This window comes from Ambystoma mexicanum, chromosome 11 (assembly GCF_040938575.1).
Source record: "Ambystoma mexicanum isolate Mex_15411 chromosome 11, UKY_AmexF1_1, whole genome shotgun sequence".
Taxonomy (NCBI): domain Eukaryota; kingdom Metazoa; phylum Chordata; class Amphibia; order Caudata; family Ambystomatidae; genus Ambystoma; species Ambystoma mexicanum.
This window is the reverse complement of record NC_090934.1, coordinates 1,472,636,851-1,472,652,577: the sequence shown is the minus strand read 5'-3', so window position 1 is coordinate 1,472,652,577 and position 15,727 is coordinate 1,472,636,851.

The following is a 15,727-nucleotide window of genomic DNA, read 5'->3' as shown; positions in this document are numbered from 1 at the left end:
GAGGAGCATCCACATCAGAATCACTCACCCCTGACAAATGGACCCGATGCACATCCAACTCGACATTGTCGTCAGAGTGATCATCCGGGCTAGACTCATTGCCAGCTGTAGACAAGATGGTCTGTAACACAAGTGGGTTCTCGTGGTCTACCACCCCACGACCCCCAATTGTGCTGGGTTGCTAGTGTGGTAGCAACGCTGTGCCTGGCATGCCAACACCATCCTCTGGCTCCATTGCGTCATCATCTGAAAAGTGGAGAAAAATTAACATTAGTACACATGTCAGAAGCACATAACACACACACAAATAGACATCACATTGACAGTCAACACATGAAGCAGACATGTCACACACAAATGAGAACCTGGCATGCATCCAGTGGCCTTGATATGCAAACACATCCCAAAAGCAGAAATGGATGTGTCTAAATAGCAAAGCCTACACAAGTACAAAATGTAGTATATGAACTCCATCAGACATAACCTCTGTCAGGCACATGTCACAGACAGAAAAGACAGATGTCAACTAAGAGATGCAACACACCATAAGCATTTCTGAACTGCAAATTGACCAATGCTGCAAGTGAATCCAAACACACAATGACACAGGTAACATGCATGTAGACATGGATCACTAAAGCATCATCATCAATATTGCTCCATCCATCTGCAGCTCGGCCCGTACCGGGTGGCATGGGCCATGTAGATATAGTGAATGAACCAAGCAAAGCAAGGGCCTGCAACCAGGCAAGAGGGACCATAACCCCCAGTACTGTCCGAGCTGCAGGACATGAGGCCTCCACAACACCCCACAGGGCCTGATTGAGCACATTGTGCTATGAATGTTCCCTATTATATAATTCCTTGTGGAAATCTCCACTCCCCGGACCCACCATAGTAGCTAAGTGGGCGTGGGCATACACATACTACATAACAGTGAACCTTCTGGATCATGCCAGTTCCACATAACATGCGCAATGCAGAAATCACACCAACATAAACGTCAATCAACTACATATTAGTCAGTCAACAAAAAAGCTACGGAAGACACATGTGTAAATGAACACTTTCACAAACACATAAGTGAGTACTCGCAATGTTGCACTACACAACGTTGCAGCTGCTTGCATATGTACATGTGAAAGCGTTCAAAAACACCCATTTCCCCATACACCTGTATTGTGAATATGACCAGCATCCAATAAACCAAAGCAAGTAGCTACAATGCTGCTTGCTTTGATGTATGTGGAAGTGCACACATACACACGTGAAGGAAGCTCGACAGTCATTACAACCTGATTGGCAGGCTACATTCAATCAGCACCCTATGCCAGTTGGTATAGGACGCAGATTGACCAATTAACTCATCTAAACAACCACTAGGGAGTTCCAATACTGAGTACATATGTCACAGGGTGCACCTGTGCCCGTCGCATTCATGACAGAGAAGGGATGAAAAACTGACCATACATTCCAGGTCTCTTTGACATTGCATCAATGAGTAGGCATGTAGAACGGTGTAACACGGCTCAGAAGTGGGTTGATGCAGTGCAGAACATGCGTACGTTACCCACTATCTACATGAACAAGTACATTATGATGACTATCTGTTAAGATGGATTTCTGAACTCTGTCCTGGAGGGGCAGAGATTCAGAAGGCCAGCCTATTTTCTTGGAACAATGTAACCTTTGGACAAGCCAGATCAATCAGGGTAGCGATGGCAGTGGTCAAGACTAGGTCTCAAGAGGTGTGAGGGTGACTGAAAGCCCGCAATGAGCACACAAAGCAAGGACGCTTACAAATTACTCCAGATAGGTGTTATATTAAAAATATAGACACATTTCTTACAAGGCCTTTGTAACATCGACCATAGTAAAGAATCACGGTAAAACTCCAATAAACCAACCCATCACAATCAATACAATATATATACCAGACCGAGGGGTCTAAAGAGTTAGAAGCACGAAATATGCAGACCACCTAGATGGAGAGGAAAACAGGCAGTGCAAGTAATCGTTAGACCCAGTTCGACATCAGAGGCCACCTAACTAGAAGGAAGTCCGAGCCCTACGAAGAGTAGAGCCTTGTGCTCAAAAGTACGTGCACACGTGGGTGCCAACGGGCAAAGGAGAGTCTCTTCAGGGAAATAAGGCAGTTCAGAAAGGTGGACGAAAAGATGGTGAACAAATCCCCGTGACTCAGGCAAGGCCTCCACTTGGGGGCAGAAGCAGTGCCTGAGTGTGGGAAAGGGTTTGCTGTTTACAACAGCGATGGAAAGCCACAGGCTCCTGCGGGAGGGCGACTGGTTAGGGTATTGACTACTCACCGGTCCCCGATGCAGGCAGACCCAGGCTTCTCCGGTTCAGTTTCGGTACTGGCAGGTTCAGATGCGATCAGCAGGATGTCTCGACGCCGTGTAGATTCCGCGAGAGCAGGAGTCAGGGTCGAGGGTGTCCCCGATGCAGCGAACATGCACAGGGTTGTTACCACAGCAGGGCAACTCGGCAACCGCGTGTATTCCGGTCCCAAAGCACACGTCTCACTTTGGACCTGGGAACGCCAAGCGTGCGAATCGTGTGAGAGTGCGAGGACTCGGAATTTAGCAGCAGCCAGACGGCGGTGACAGAGCAAGATTCCTGTGTAGGCTGGTCAGTCCACTGGATGGCCCAGGGACGCTTCCAAAGGCTTACGTACAGGATTTGGTGAAGGTGCCGAGAATAGTTGTTCCCACTATTCTAAAGGGTCAAAACGCCTTTGCAGACATTCTCGTACGATCAGAGGCCGAGTGGTCTCGCAGGACGACAGCAGTGCAGGGTGCCAAACCTTCAGCGGGTCACCAGTGATTCCTCGACTCAGCTTCTTAGTTGCAGGATACTTGGCTCCTTACCCTTTGTTCGTGAGAACTCAGGAGATCGACATGGTAGTGGGGTTTTCAGCCTCCTCTTATCCAAAGTTCCCTTTGCGCCAAAACGGAGAGGGCCCAATGGGAGATCCGCTCACAAACACTCACACCATACGTGGACCTATCACGGACCACGGTGGTCCCAGGCATTCAGGACACTCTAGACTCTCTGGCACCCAGGATGTGTATTAGGAACAGACATCCCAGCCCACATCCTGGAGGCACACACAAGGCATGCAGAAGCCCGCGAAAGCGTTGTGTTTCGCGGGAAAGTGCATGGCCTAATAAGGACTGCCCTGGGTCGGCTCGACCTGGGTGAAGGTGAAGGGGCAAGACGGTTAGCGGACAGGACAAAGAACCTCGTGGCATTGCCATTTTGGAGGCCAGGCCACCCATTTGGGCCATACGCGGGAAGCGCGGTTAACATGGCAAAAAGGGGTTCGAAACACAAAGAAACGATAGCTGCCACCAGTCCCGTCCGTGACACACTTGCACATTTCATAATAAGTCCAGCAAGAGTTTCTAGGGCCTTTGGAATGACTAGAGCCCCAAGAGCGCGGTAATGTAAGTTACGGTGCACTCTTGTTTCATGTTGCTCAAAAGATGCAACATAAGGAAAGGACTAAGGGAAAGTCTCCCAGTACTGACTGTCTTAAGGGCATGTCAGTTTCCCCAGAAGAATTGAGCGAAAGCCCAGAGGAGTGTGGCGGAAGGCTGGGCTTCCCTGGCAAAGTCTAGATCAGGGTGTAAAGCAACAGCAAAACGTTTGGGGGTTGCCACATGGAAGGAAAATTACCTACAATTATGAAATCTTTCCTAACACTCGTCCCTCCCAGACTAAGGACAGAGGGAACTAATCCACCCCTGGATGAGTTTCTTGTTCAGGTCTGTTAAACATTCTGGACAACCCATCAGCATTGCTATGTTGGACACCTGGCCTATGCTCAATAGTGAAGTCAAAGCCTTGCAGACTTATGGACCACCTAAGCAACTTTGGATTCTCTCCCTTCATGTTCATGAGCCACTTTAAGGGCTTATGGTCAGTTTGCACAGTGAAGTGGGTCCCATAGAGGTAGGGCCTCAGCTTCCGTAGGGCCCACACAACAGAGAAACATTCTTTCTCTACTGTGGACCATCTGAGCTCTCTGTCCTTAAACTGGCGACTAATGAAACCAATAGGGTGTTCCTTACCCTTCTCATCTACTTGTGATAGTACAGCTCCTATCCCAGTGTCAGAGGCATCTGTCTGCACAATAAAAAGTCTTTGGTAATCAAGGGCCCTGAGAACAGGGGCCTGGCACAAGGAGTCTTTTAAGCCATTAAAGGCCTTCTCACACTCTTGAGTCCACGTTACCTTCTTGGGTTTCTTCAGAGTGGTGAGAGTAGTCAGAGGGGCAGCTATAGTACCATTGTCTGCCATGAAGTTGCGGTAATACCCCGTGAGTCCTAAGAAGGCTCTCACTTGGGTCTGTGTAGTGGGGGTAGGCCAGTCTTGTACTGCTTGTACTTTACTGGGTAGAGGCTGTATCCTCCCTCCACCTACTTCATGTCCAAGGTAAACCACGGAGCCTTGTCCAATCTGGCATTTACTGCCTTTATGGTCAAGTGTGCTCCCTGAAGAGCCTGTAGCACAATCCCAAGGTGTTTCACATGGTCTTCCAAGGTGGCACTGAAAACTGCTATATCATCCAGATATGCAAGACAGAATTCATCCAACCCGTTTAACACATGATTCACAAGCCTCTGGAAAGTGGCAGGTGCATTCTTCAACCCAAACGGCATTACCCTGAACTGGTAAAGACCGTCTGGAGTTGAGAACGCTGTCTTCTCCGTGGCATGTTCTGCTAGGGCTATTTTCCAATAGCCTGCAGTGAGGTCAAACGTGCTGAGATACTTGGAGGCACCCAAGGTATCCACCAGCTCATCTGTTCGAGGCAAGGGGTGTGCATCTGTCTTGGTGACAGCATTCAGAGCCCTGTAATCCACGCAGAACCTACATTCAGAAGTAACTCCCTTGGAACCAAAACCACAGGGCTGGACCAAGAACTACTAGAGGGTTCAATCACCCCAAGATCTAACATTTTGTTGACCTCTGTCTTAATGTAAGACCGTACTTTGTCTGACATTCTGTATCCTCTACTTTTGGTAGGTACGCTGTCTCCTGTGTCTATGTTATGTTTGCACCAAGGTGTCAAACCAGGGGACTGCGAAAACAGGGAGGAAAATTGCCTAAGCAAACTTTTCACCTCAGCCTGCTGATCAGAAGTCAGATGAGGGGCCACTCGGACACCCTCAAAGGAGCTATCTGAAGGACCGCTTTGGAACAGGTCGGGGAGAGGTTCAGACTCCTCTTCCTCAACATCTGAAGCCAGTAGCAGTGGTGCGATTTCGACTCTTGGGAAGAAAGCCTTCAGCCTATTTACATGGAACACATTTGGAGCCTGTCCAGGCCTTCCAAGGTCCACTAAATAGTTGACCTCACCCAGGGGCTCCACCACTGTGTAAGGGCCTGACTATTTATCCTGTAAAGCTCTAGGCCTTATGAGATTTATGAGCAGGACTTGCTGACCAGGTGTGAAGTTGATGAGGGAAGCTTTCTGGTCATACCAATGTTTCACCAGGGCTTGTCCTGCCTTCAACTTGTCACTAGCCAGACCCATCAAGAGTACCATCTGTTTTCTGAGCCCTAACACATAGTCTACTACGTTGTTCGTAATAGGGGGAGTGGGCATCTCCCATCCCTCCTTGACTATGGCTAAGGGTCCCCGCACAGGGTGACTAAACAGAAGTTCGAAGGGGCTGAAGCCAACACCCTCCTGTGGTACCTCTCGGTAGGCAAACAGTAAGCATGGTAAAAGAAGATCCCATTTTCTTCTTTGAGGTTCTTCCAGAGCCCCAATCATACTCTTTAACGTCTGTTGAACCGTTCCACCAGACCATTGGTCTGGGGGTGGTATGCGGAAGAGAATTTGTAGGTGACCCCACATTCTTTCCACATAGCCTGCATATACTTTGACATAAAGTTGCTGCCTCTGTCAGACACAACTTCTTTAGGGAAGCCAACCCTAGTAAAGATGCCAAGTAACGCTTTTGCAACTGACTTGGCAGTTACAGTTTTTAATGGGATGGCCTCAGGATATCTGGTAGCATGGTCGACCAGCACCAGGATAAACCTATTGCCTGAGGATGTTTGCAGGTCAAGGGGACCAACAATGTCGATCCCTAACCTTTCTAATGGTATTCCCACAACTGGGAGTGGTACCAATGGAGCTTGGATTGTTGGGCCACTCTTACCAGATAACGGGCAGGAGGCACAACTCCTGCAGTGACTTTCTACTTGCACCCCCATCTTGGGCCAGTAGAAGTGCATGGATAACCTTTGCTTGGTCCTCTTAATACCAAGGTGACCAGCAAGGGGCACTTCATGCGCCAACTGCAGGAGGAAGGATCTTAAAGCAAGGGGGACCACCAACCTCCTATGGTCCCTTCTGTAGACTCTGTGGGCTCACTATATAGGAGTCCACCTTCCCAATAAATCTGATGCTTCCCAGGAGGTTCACCCTCAAGCTGGGAGCAGGCCTGTCTCCTTAGGCCTTCCTGAGATGGGCACTCACGTTGGCCTTTACTGAATTCTTCCCTGTCAGGACCACCTTCTACTAACAAGTCGTTTAGTTCAGGATGGTCATTGGGGTCAAATACTTCAGGCATCGCCGCCTCCTCATCAGGTCCGGGCGATTGACCAACTTCCTCCACCGCAGTGGTAGGTGAGTTCGGGGGAATATTTTCTTTCCCTCATTTTGGTTTTCTGACTCCTTTAGCCTTGGGTTTCCCCTTTGGCTGGGGCAGCTCACTGACTTGGTCAGTGCTGCCCTTGTTTGAGACCTTGTGCAGGGTCTGTCAGCAGTGTCTCCCACGAGCCCCAAAGCTCTGAGATCATTGCCCAACAAGACCTTTCCTGGGACGCTTCTCTGAATGCTCACTGGAATCCTGACTGCTGTACCATTGATAGTAAGGTTTACAGGTATTACTGGAAACATGCAGGGTGGGCCGTCAGCCAACTTAGTGGGCATCAGAGTAGCTCTGGCAACTTCCTCTGGGTCTACCAAGGTAGAATCCACTACAGTTTGACTGCACCCACTATCCCTAAGAGCTGGAGTATCTACTCCATTGATCAGCAAACTGTTTTTAAAGTAGTGCTTGGTGTTATCTGGAATCCTAGCATAAGCCTCTGTGACTATAGACTCCCAGGAACCCAGGGAAACTAAAACTACCTCAGCTTCTATCCCACTGGGGAAGGAGTCTGAGGAGAAGGATGCTCTGGTAATCTCTTCTTCTTCGTAGGAGGAGAAGGCCAGATTAGCAGAGTGGACCCCTAAGGTTTTGACCTTACATCTGGGATCCCCCTTCACGTGGTCAGTTGCTCTGCAAGCAAAACACGATCCATTGGGTCGGTTTACATAGGGAGGCTTACTATAACTAGAGTTCTGTTTCGGAGGCTGGCCTCCACTACCCTGTGAGTTCTCTTGTGTCTTACCCTTATTTTTCTTTTTGTGGCCCTTTTGGGAAGAAGATTTATCAGTTTCACACCCTCCTTATCTTTGGACTTTTTCCCTTCCTCCTGCTTACCAGGATGAGTTTTGTCCTTATGGGACACTCGATGTGACACCCATAACTCTGCTGCAATGGCCAGCTTCTTAGGATCTATCTCCTTTGAATCGGCCAAATGCTGCTTAAGCTGCGGGGAAGAAGATGCAAAAATGTGTTCCAGCATGACAAGATTTATCATGCCTTCAAAGGTAGAAACCTTATAACCTTCAACCCAGCCAGTCAAGTTTTTTAAGGATTCGGTGACATAAGATACCCAAGTACCACCTTCCTTTTTCTTATACTCTCTGAAACGTTTCAAATATTGGGCCGGAGTCTTTCCAAACTTTAAAATGAGAGTTTGCTTCAACATTGCGAAATCAGCTCGCTCAGCCTTCGACATTTCCATATTGGCACTAGAGCCAGAATGGGGCAGTCTGCTGAGTAACCAGGCAATCTTATCAGCATTGTCAACTTGTTGAACTTCACATGCATACTCAAATGTATTCAGCCAGTCTATAATGTCATTCTTTTCCTCATACACACTGAGCAGATCTTTTGGAAACCGTGGATGAGAGGAGGCCCCAGACCCATGTCCAGGACCCTTGGATCCATTGGCAACTTGAAGCTTGGCCAGTTCCAACTGGTGATCCCTGTCTTTCTGTTTTTCTGCCTGTTCGATTTTTGGTTTGGCCATATTGAAATCAAGCTCCTTCTGCCTAAACAGCAGTTCTTGCTTCTTGAATTCAAGTATGGCCTCCCCATCAGCACTGGCAGAGGAAACATTAGGCATTTCATCCTCCCTGTCCTCATGGCCGCGGTGGACCAGTGCAGCGGCAGAACTGTCAGTTCTACATGTGAGAGCAGCCCCACCTCCTTCTGCACTGTCCTCTGAAGCCATAGCGCTAAGCTGAGCTTCTTGCCACGTGTTAGGAAAGATTTCGTAATTGTAGGTAATGTTCCTTCCATGTGGCAACCCCTAAACTTTTTGCTGTTGTTTTTCACCTTGTTCGCGACTTTTCCAGAGAAGTGCAGCCTTCTGCCGCACTCCTCTGGGCTTTCGCTCCTTTCTTACGGGGAAACTGACATGCCCTTAAGACAGTCAGTACCGGGGAACGCTGTTTCCCGTAGTTTCTTTTATCATGTTGCGGCTTTCGTGCAACATGACACAAAAGGGCACTGTAAGCTAAGTTACAGCTCTCTTGGGTCTCTAGCCTTCTACAGGCCCTAGATACTCGTTTAGGATTGTAACTGATCGGTGCAAGTGTATCAGGGACGGAAATTGTGGCAGCGATCGTTTCTTGTGTTTTGAGCTCCTTTTGGCGTTCTAAGCGCATTTTTTGCGCTTAAACCAAAATGGTGGCCTGGCTCCCAAAATGGCCAGACCACGAGGCTCCTTTGTCCTGTCCGCTGACCGTCTTGCTCCCTTCACCTTCCCCAGGTCGAGCCGACCCGGGGCCTTCCTTATTTGGGCATGTACTTTCCCACGAAACACGATGCTTTCGCTGGCTTATACATGTCGTATGTGTGCCTCCAGGATGTGGGCTGGGATGTCTGGTCCCAATACACATCCTGGGTGCCAGAGAGTCTAGGGTGGTGTGAATGCCTGGGACCACCGTGGTCCGTGATTGGTCCACGAATGGTGTGAGTGTTGATGAGCGGATCTCCCATTGGGTCCCCTCCGTTTTGGCGCGAAGGGAACCGTGGATAAGAGGGGGCTGGAAACACCACTACCATGTCGATCTCCTGAGTTCTCACGAACGAAGGAATACAGGAGCCAAGTATCCTGCAACCAAGAGGCTGGACCGAGGAATCGCTGGTGACCCGCTGAAGGACTGCTCCTCTGCACTGCTGTCGCCTTGTGAAACCCTTTTCACCTTTGATCGAACCAGAAGGCCTGTACTGGTACTTCGACCCTTGGAATAGCGGGAACAGCTATTCTCGGCATCTTCACCATCTCCTGCCAGTAAGCCTTCGCAAGCGTCTATGGGCCATCCAGCTGACTGACCAGCTTACACAGGAGTCTTGCTCTGTAACCGCCGCCAGGTTGTGTAGTATTTCGAGTCCTTGTCACTCTCACACGCTTCGTACACTTGGCGTTCCCAGGTCTGAAGTGAGTAGTGTACATTTGGCTCAGATACACACGGCCGCTCCGTTGCCCTGCTGTGGTAACAAACTGTGCGGGTTTCCTCGATTGGGACGTCTTTTTACTGAACTCTGCTGCTGCAGACTCAACGCGACGACGAGACGCTCCCTGCTCTTCTGAACCTGCCAGCTGCTGAAACTGATGCGGAGAAGCCTGGGTCTGCTTGCATCGGGGACCGGTGAGTAGCATATCTAGGAACTGGTCGCCCTCCTGCAGGAGCCCATAGCTTTTCCCCGCTGTGTCAAAACAGCACCCTTTTCCGTACTCGCGCTCTGCTTCTGCCCACAGTGGATGCTGCGCTTGAGTCGCGGAACTTGTTCTTCTTCATTTGTGCACTAAACTGAACTGCCTGATTTCCCTCGAAGAGCTTCCCCTTTTGCCCGTTGGCACCAGCGTGTGCAGGTACTTTTGAGCACAAGGCTCCACTCTTCGCAGGGCTCGGACTTCCATTTAGTTAGGTGTCTCTGAAGGCGGACTGGGTCTAAGCATTATTTCGCACTGCCTGTTTTCCCTCCCTTTTAGGTGGACTACACATTTCGTGCATCTAACTCTTGAGACTGTCGTATTTGTATATATATTGTGTTGATATGGTATGTGTTGGTTTACTATTGTTATATTGTGATTTTCTCGCTACGGTCATTGTTTTAAAGGCCTTGGAATAAATGTGTATATATTTTTAATATAACACCTGTTTGGAGTAGTTTGTAAGTGTCCTTGCTTTGTGTGCTCATTGCGGGCTTTCAGTCATCCTCACCCCTCTTGAGACCTAGTCTTGACCGCCGCGATCGCTACCTTGATTGGTCTGGCTCGTCCAGAGGTTACCCTGTTCCAAGTAATTAGGTTGGCCTTCTGAACTTCTGCGCCACCAGGACAGAGTTCAGAAATGCGTCTTAACAAATTGGTGTACAGCGGTGGGATACGACTGAAGGTATCCAGTGTTGCGCACGAACTAAGGCATTTCAAGTTATTCCTAACAGGACACGTAGTGAATTGTTGTAGTATAACTTTAAAAAGGCCATAGTCCTATCTAACAGTATGGAAACAAATATCTTGTTAACTTTAAATGCTTCCAAATCAGAAACATTGAAAAAGATGTGTGCGGAGAGAGGTGTTTCCTCTCAAGGCACGAAATTGGACATGATCCAAAGAATCGTGGTGTGGCAAGAAGCGCAGCTTGACGCTATAACTTCTGAGCAAAGTGCGGAAGGTGGTGGGGCTGCTTTCACTGGTAGAACCGACGGTTCTGCCGCTGCACTGATCCATCGCGACCACGAGGACAGGGAGGATGAGATGTCTAATGTTTCCTCTGCCAGTGCTGATGGGGAGGCTATGCTTGAATTCAAGAAGCAAGAGCTGCGGTTTAGGCAGCAGGAGCTTGAATTCAGCATAGCCAAACTAAAAATCGAACAGGCAGAAAAACAAAAAGACAGGGATCACCAGTTGGAACTGGCCAAGCTTCAGGTTGCAAATGGGTCCAAGGGTCCTGGACATGGGTCTGGGGCCTCCTCTCATCCACGGTTTCCGAAAGATCTGCTCAGTGTGTATGAGGAAAGGAATGACATTATGGACTGGCTGAATGCGTTTGAGTATGCATGCGAAGTTCAACAAGTTGACAATGCTGATAAGATTGCCTGGTTACTCAGCAGACTGCCCCATTCTGGCTGTAGTGCCATTATGGAAATGTCGAAGGCTGAGCGAGCTGATTTCGCAATGTTAAAGCAAACTCTCATTTCCAAGTTTGGGAAGACTCCGGCCCAATATTTGAAACGTTTCAGAGAGTATAAGAAAAAGGAAGGTGGTACTTGGGTATCTTATGTCACTGAATCCTTGAAAAACTTAACTGGCTGGGTCGAAGGTTATAAGGATTTTACCTTCGAAGGCATGATAAATCTTGTCATGCTGGAACACATTTTTGCATCTTCTTCCCCGGAGCTTAAGCAGCATTTGGCCGATTCGAAGGAGTTAGATCCTAAGAAGCTGGCCATTGCAGCAGACTTATGGGTGTCACATCGAGTGTCCCATAAGGACAAAACTCATCCTGGTAAGCAGGAGGAAGGGAAAAAGTGCAAAGATATGGAGGGTGGAGAATCTGATAAATCTTCTTCTCATAAGGGCCACAAAAAGAAAAATAAGGGTAAGACACAAGAGAACTCACAGGGTAGTGGAGGTCAGCCTCCGAAACAGAACTCTGGTTACAATAAGCCTCCCTATGTAAACAGACCCAATGGATCTTGTTTTGCTTGTGGAGCAACTGACCACGTGAAGGGGGATCCCCGGTGTAAGGTTAGACCTTTGGGGGTCCACTCCGCTAATCTGGCCTTCTCCTCCTACGAGGAAGAAGAGATTACAGGAGCATCCTTCTCCTCAGACTAATGTCCCAGCGGGATAGAGGCTGAGGTAGTTTTAGTTTCCCTGGGTTCCTGGGAGCCTAAAGTCGCAGAGGCTTATGCTAGGATTCCAGATAATACCAAGCACTACTTTAAAGGCAGTGTGCTGATCAATGGAGTAGATACTCCAGCTCTTAGTGATAGTGGGTGCAGTCGCACTGTAGTGGATTCTACCTTGGTAGACTCAGAGGAAGTTGCCAGAGCTACTCTGATGCCCACTAAGTTGGCTGACGGCCCACTCCGTATGTTCCCAGTAATACCTGTAAATCTTACTTTAAATGGTACAGCAGTCAGGATTCCAGTGAGCATTCAGAGACACGTCCCGGGAAAGGTCTTGTTAGGTAATGATCTCATAGCTTTAGGGCTCGTAGGAGACACTGCCGAAAGACCCTACACACGGTCTCAAGCACGGGCAGCATTGGCCAAGACCAATACGCCGCCCCAGCCGAAGGGGAAACCCAAGGCGAAAGGAGTCGACAAGTCAAGACGAGGGAAAGAGAATATTCCCCCGAGCTCGCCTACCACTGCGGTGGAGGAAGTTGGTCAATCGCCCGGGCCTGACGAGGAGGTGGCGATGCCTGAAGTATTCGACCCCAACGATCATCCTGAACTAAAAGACTTGTTAGTTGAAGGAGGTCCTGATAGGGACAAATTCAGTAAAGGCCAACGTGAGTGCCCATCTCTGGAAGGCCTAAGGAGACAGGCCTGCTCCCAGCTTGAGGGTGAACCTCCTGGGACGCATAGGATTTATTGGGAAGGTGGACTCCTGTATAGTGAGCCCACAGAGTCTACAGAAGGAGACCATAGGAGGTTGGTGGTTCCCCTTGCTGTTAGGCCCTTCCTCCTGCAGTTGGCGCATGAAGTGCCCCTTGCTGGTCACCTTGGTATGAAGAGGACCAAGCAAAGGTTATCCATGCACTTCTACTGGCTCAAGATGGGGGTGCAAGTAGAAAGTCACTGCAGGAGTTGTGCCTCCTGCCAGTTGTCTGGTAAGGTTGGCGCAACAATCCAAGCTCCGTTGATACCACTCCCAGTTGTGGGGGTACCATTTGAAAGGGTAGGGATCGACATCGTTGGTCCCCTTGACCCGCAAACATCCTCGGGCAATAGGTTTATCTTGGTGCTGGTCGACCATGCAACCAGATATCCTGAGGCCATCGCATTGAAAACTGTAACTGCCAAGTCAGTTGCAAAAGCTTTACTTGGCATATTTACTAGGGTTGGCTTCCCTAAAGAAGTTGTGTCGGATCGTGGCAGCAACTTTATGTCGAAGTATATGCAGGCTATGTGGAAAGAATGTGGGGTCACCTACCAGTTCTCTTCTGCATACCACCCCCAGACCAATGGTCTGGTGGAACGTTTCAACAGAACGTTAAGGAGCATGATTGGGGCTCTGGAAGAACCTCAGAGAAGAAAATGGGATCTTCTTTTACCATGCTTACTGTTTGCCTACCGAGAGGTACCACAGGAGGGTGTTGGCCTCAGCCCCTTCGAACTTCTGTTTGGTCATCCTGTAAGGGGACCCTTAGCCATCGTCAAAGAGGGATGGGAGATGCCCACTCCCCCTGTTACTACCAATGTAGTTGATTATGTGCTAGGGCTCAGAAAACGGATGGTACTTCTGATGGGCTTGGCTAGTGATAAATTGAAGGCAGGACAAGCACTGGTGAAACATTGGTACGACCAGAAAGCTTCCCTCATCAACTTTACACCTGGTCAGCAAGTCCTGATCATGGATCCCATAAGGCCTCGAGCTTTACAGGACAAATGGTCAGGCCCTTACACAGTGGTGGAGCCCCTGGGTGAGGTCAACTATTTAGTGGACCTTGGAAGGCCTGGACAGGCTCCAAATGTGTTCCATGTAAATAGGCTGAAGGCTTTCTTCCCAAGAGTCGAAATCGCACCACTGCTACTGGCTTCAGATGTTGAGGAAGAGGAGTCTGAACCTCTCCCCGACCTGTTCCAAAGCGGTCCTTCAGATAGCTCCTTTGAGGGTGTCCGAGTGGCCCCTCATCTGACTTCTGATCAGCAGGCTGAGGTGAAAAGTTTGCTTAGGCAATTTTCCCCCCTGTTTTCGCAGTCCCCTGGTTTGACACCTTGGTGCAAACATAACATAGACACAGGAGACAGCGTACCTACCAAAAGTAGAGGATACAGAATGTCAGACAAAGTACGGTCTTACATTAAGACAGAGGTCAACAAAATGTTAGATCTTGGGGTGATTGAACCCTCTAGTAGTTCTTGGTCCAGCCCTGTGGTTTTGGTTCCAAGGGAGTTACTTCTGAATGTAGGTTCTGCGTGGATTACAGGGCTCTGAATGCTGTCACCAAGACAGATGCACACCCCTTGCCTCGAACAGATGAGCTGGTGGATACCTTGGGTGCCTCCAAGTATCTCAGCACGTTTGACCTCACTGCAGGCTATTGGAAAATAGCCCTAGCAGAACATGCCACGGAGAAGACAGCGTTCTCAACTCCAGACGGTCTTTACCAGTTCAGGGTAATGCCGTTTGGGTTGAAGAATGCACCTGCCACTTTCCAGAGGCTTGTGAATCATGTGTTAAACGGGTTGGATGAATTCTGTCTTGCATATCTGGATGATATAGCAGTTTTCAGTGCCACCTTGGAAGACCATGTGAAACACCTTGGGATTGTGCTACAGGCTCTTCAGGGAGCACACTTGACCATAAAGGCAGTAAATGCCAGATTGGACAAGGCTCCGTGGTTTACCTTGGACATGAAGTAGGTGGAGGATACAGCCTCTTCCCAGTAAAGTACAAGCAGTACAAGACTGGCCTACCCCCACTACGCAAACCCAAGTGAGAGCCTTCTTAGGACTCACGGGGTATTACCGCAATTTTGTGGCAGACTATGGCACCATAGCTGCCCCTCTGACTGCCCTCACAACTCCGAAGAAACCCAAGAAGGTAACTTGGACCGGCGAGTGTGAGAAGGCCTTCAATGGCTTAAAAGACTCCTTGTGCCAGGCCCCTGTCCTCAGGGCCTCTGATTATCAAAGACCTTTTATCGTGCAGACGGACGCCTCTGACACTGGGATAGGAGCTGTACTATCACAAGTAGATGAGAAGGGTAAGGAACACCCTATTGGTTTTATTAGCCGCCAGCTTAAGGACAGAGAGCTCAGATGGTCCACGGTAGAGAAAGAATGTTTCTCTGTTGTGTGGGCCCTAAGGAAGCTGAGGCCCTACCTCTATGGGACCCACTTCACTGTGCAAACTGACCATAAGCCCTTAAAGTGGCTAATGAACATGAAGGGGGAGAATCCAAAGTTGCTTAGGTGGTCCATACGTCTACAAGGCTTCAACTTCACTATTGAGCATAGGCCAGCTGTCCAACATAGCAATGCTGATGGGTTGTCCAGAATGTTTAACCGACCTGAACAAGAGACTCATCCAGGGGTGGATTAGTTCCCCCTGTCCATAGTCTGGGAGGGGCGAGTGTTAGGAAAGATTTCGTAATTGTAGGTAATTTTCCTTCCATGTGGCAACCCCTAAACTTTTTGCTGTTGTTTTTCACCTTGTTCTCGACTTTGCCAGAGAAGTGCAGCCTTCTGCCGCACTCCTCTGGGCTTTCGCTCCTTTCTTACGGGGAAACTGACATGCCCTTAAGACAGTCAGTACCGGGGAACGCTGTTTCCCGTAGTTTCTTTTATCATGTTGCGGCTTTCGTGCAACATGACACAAGAGG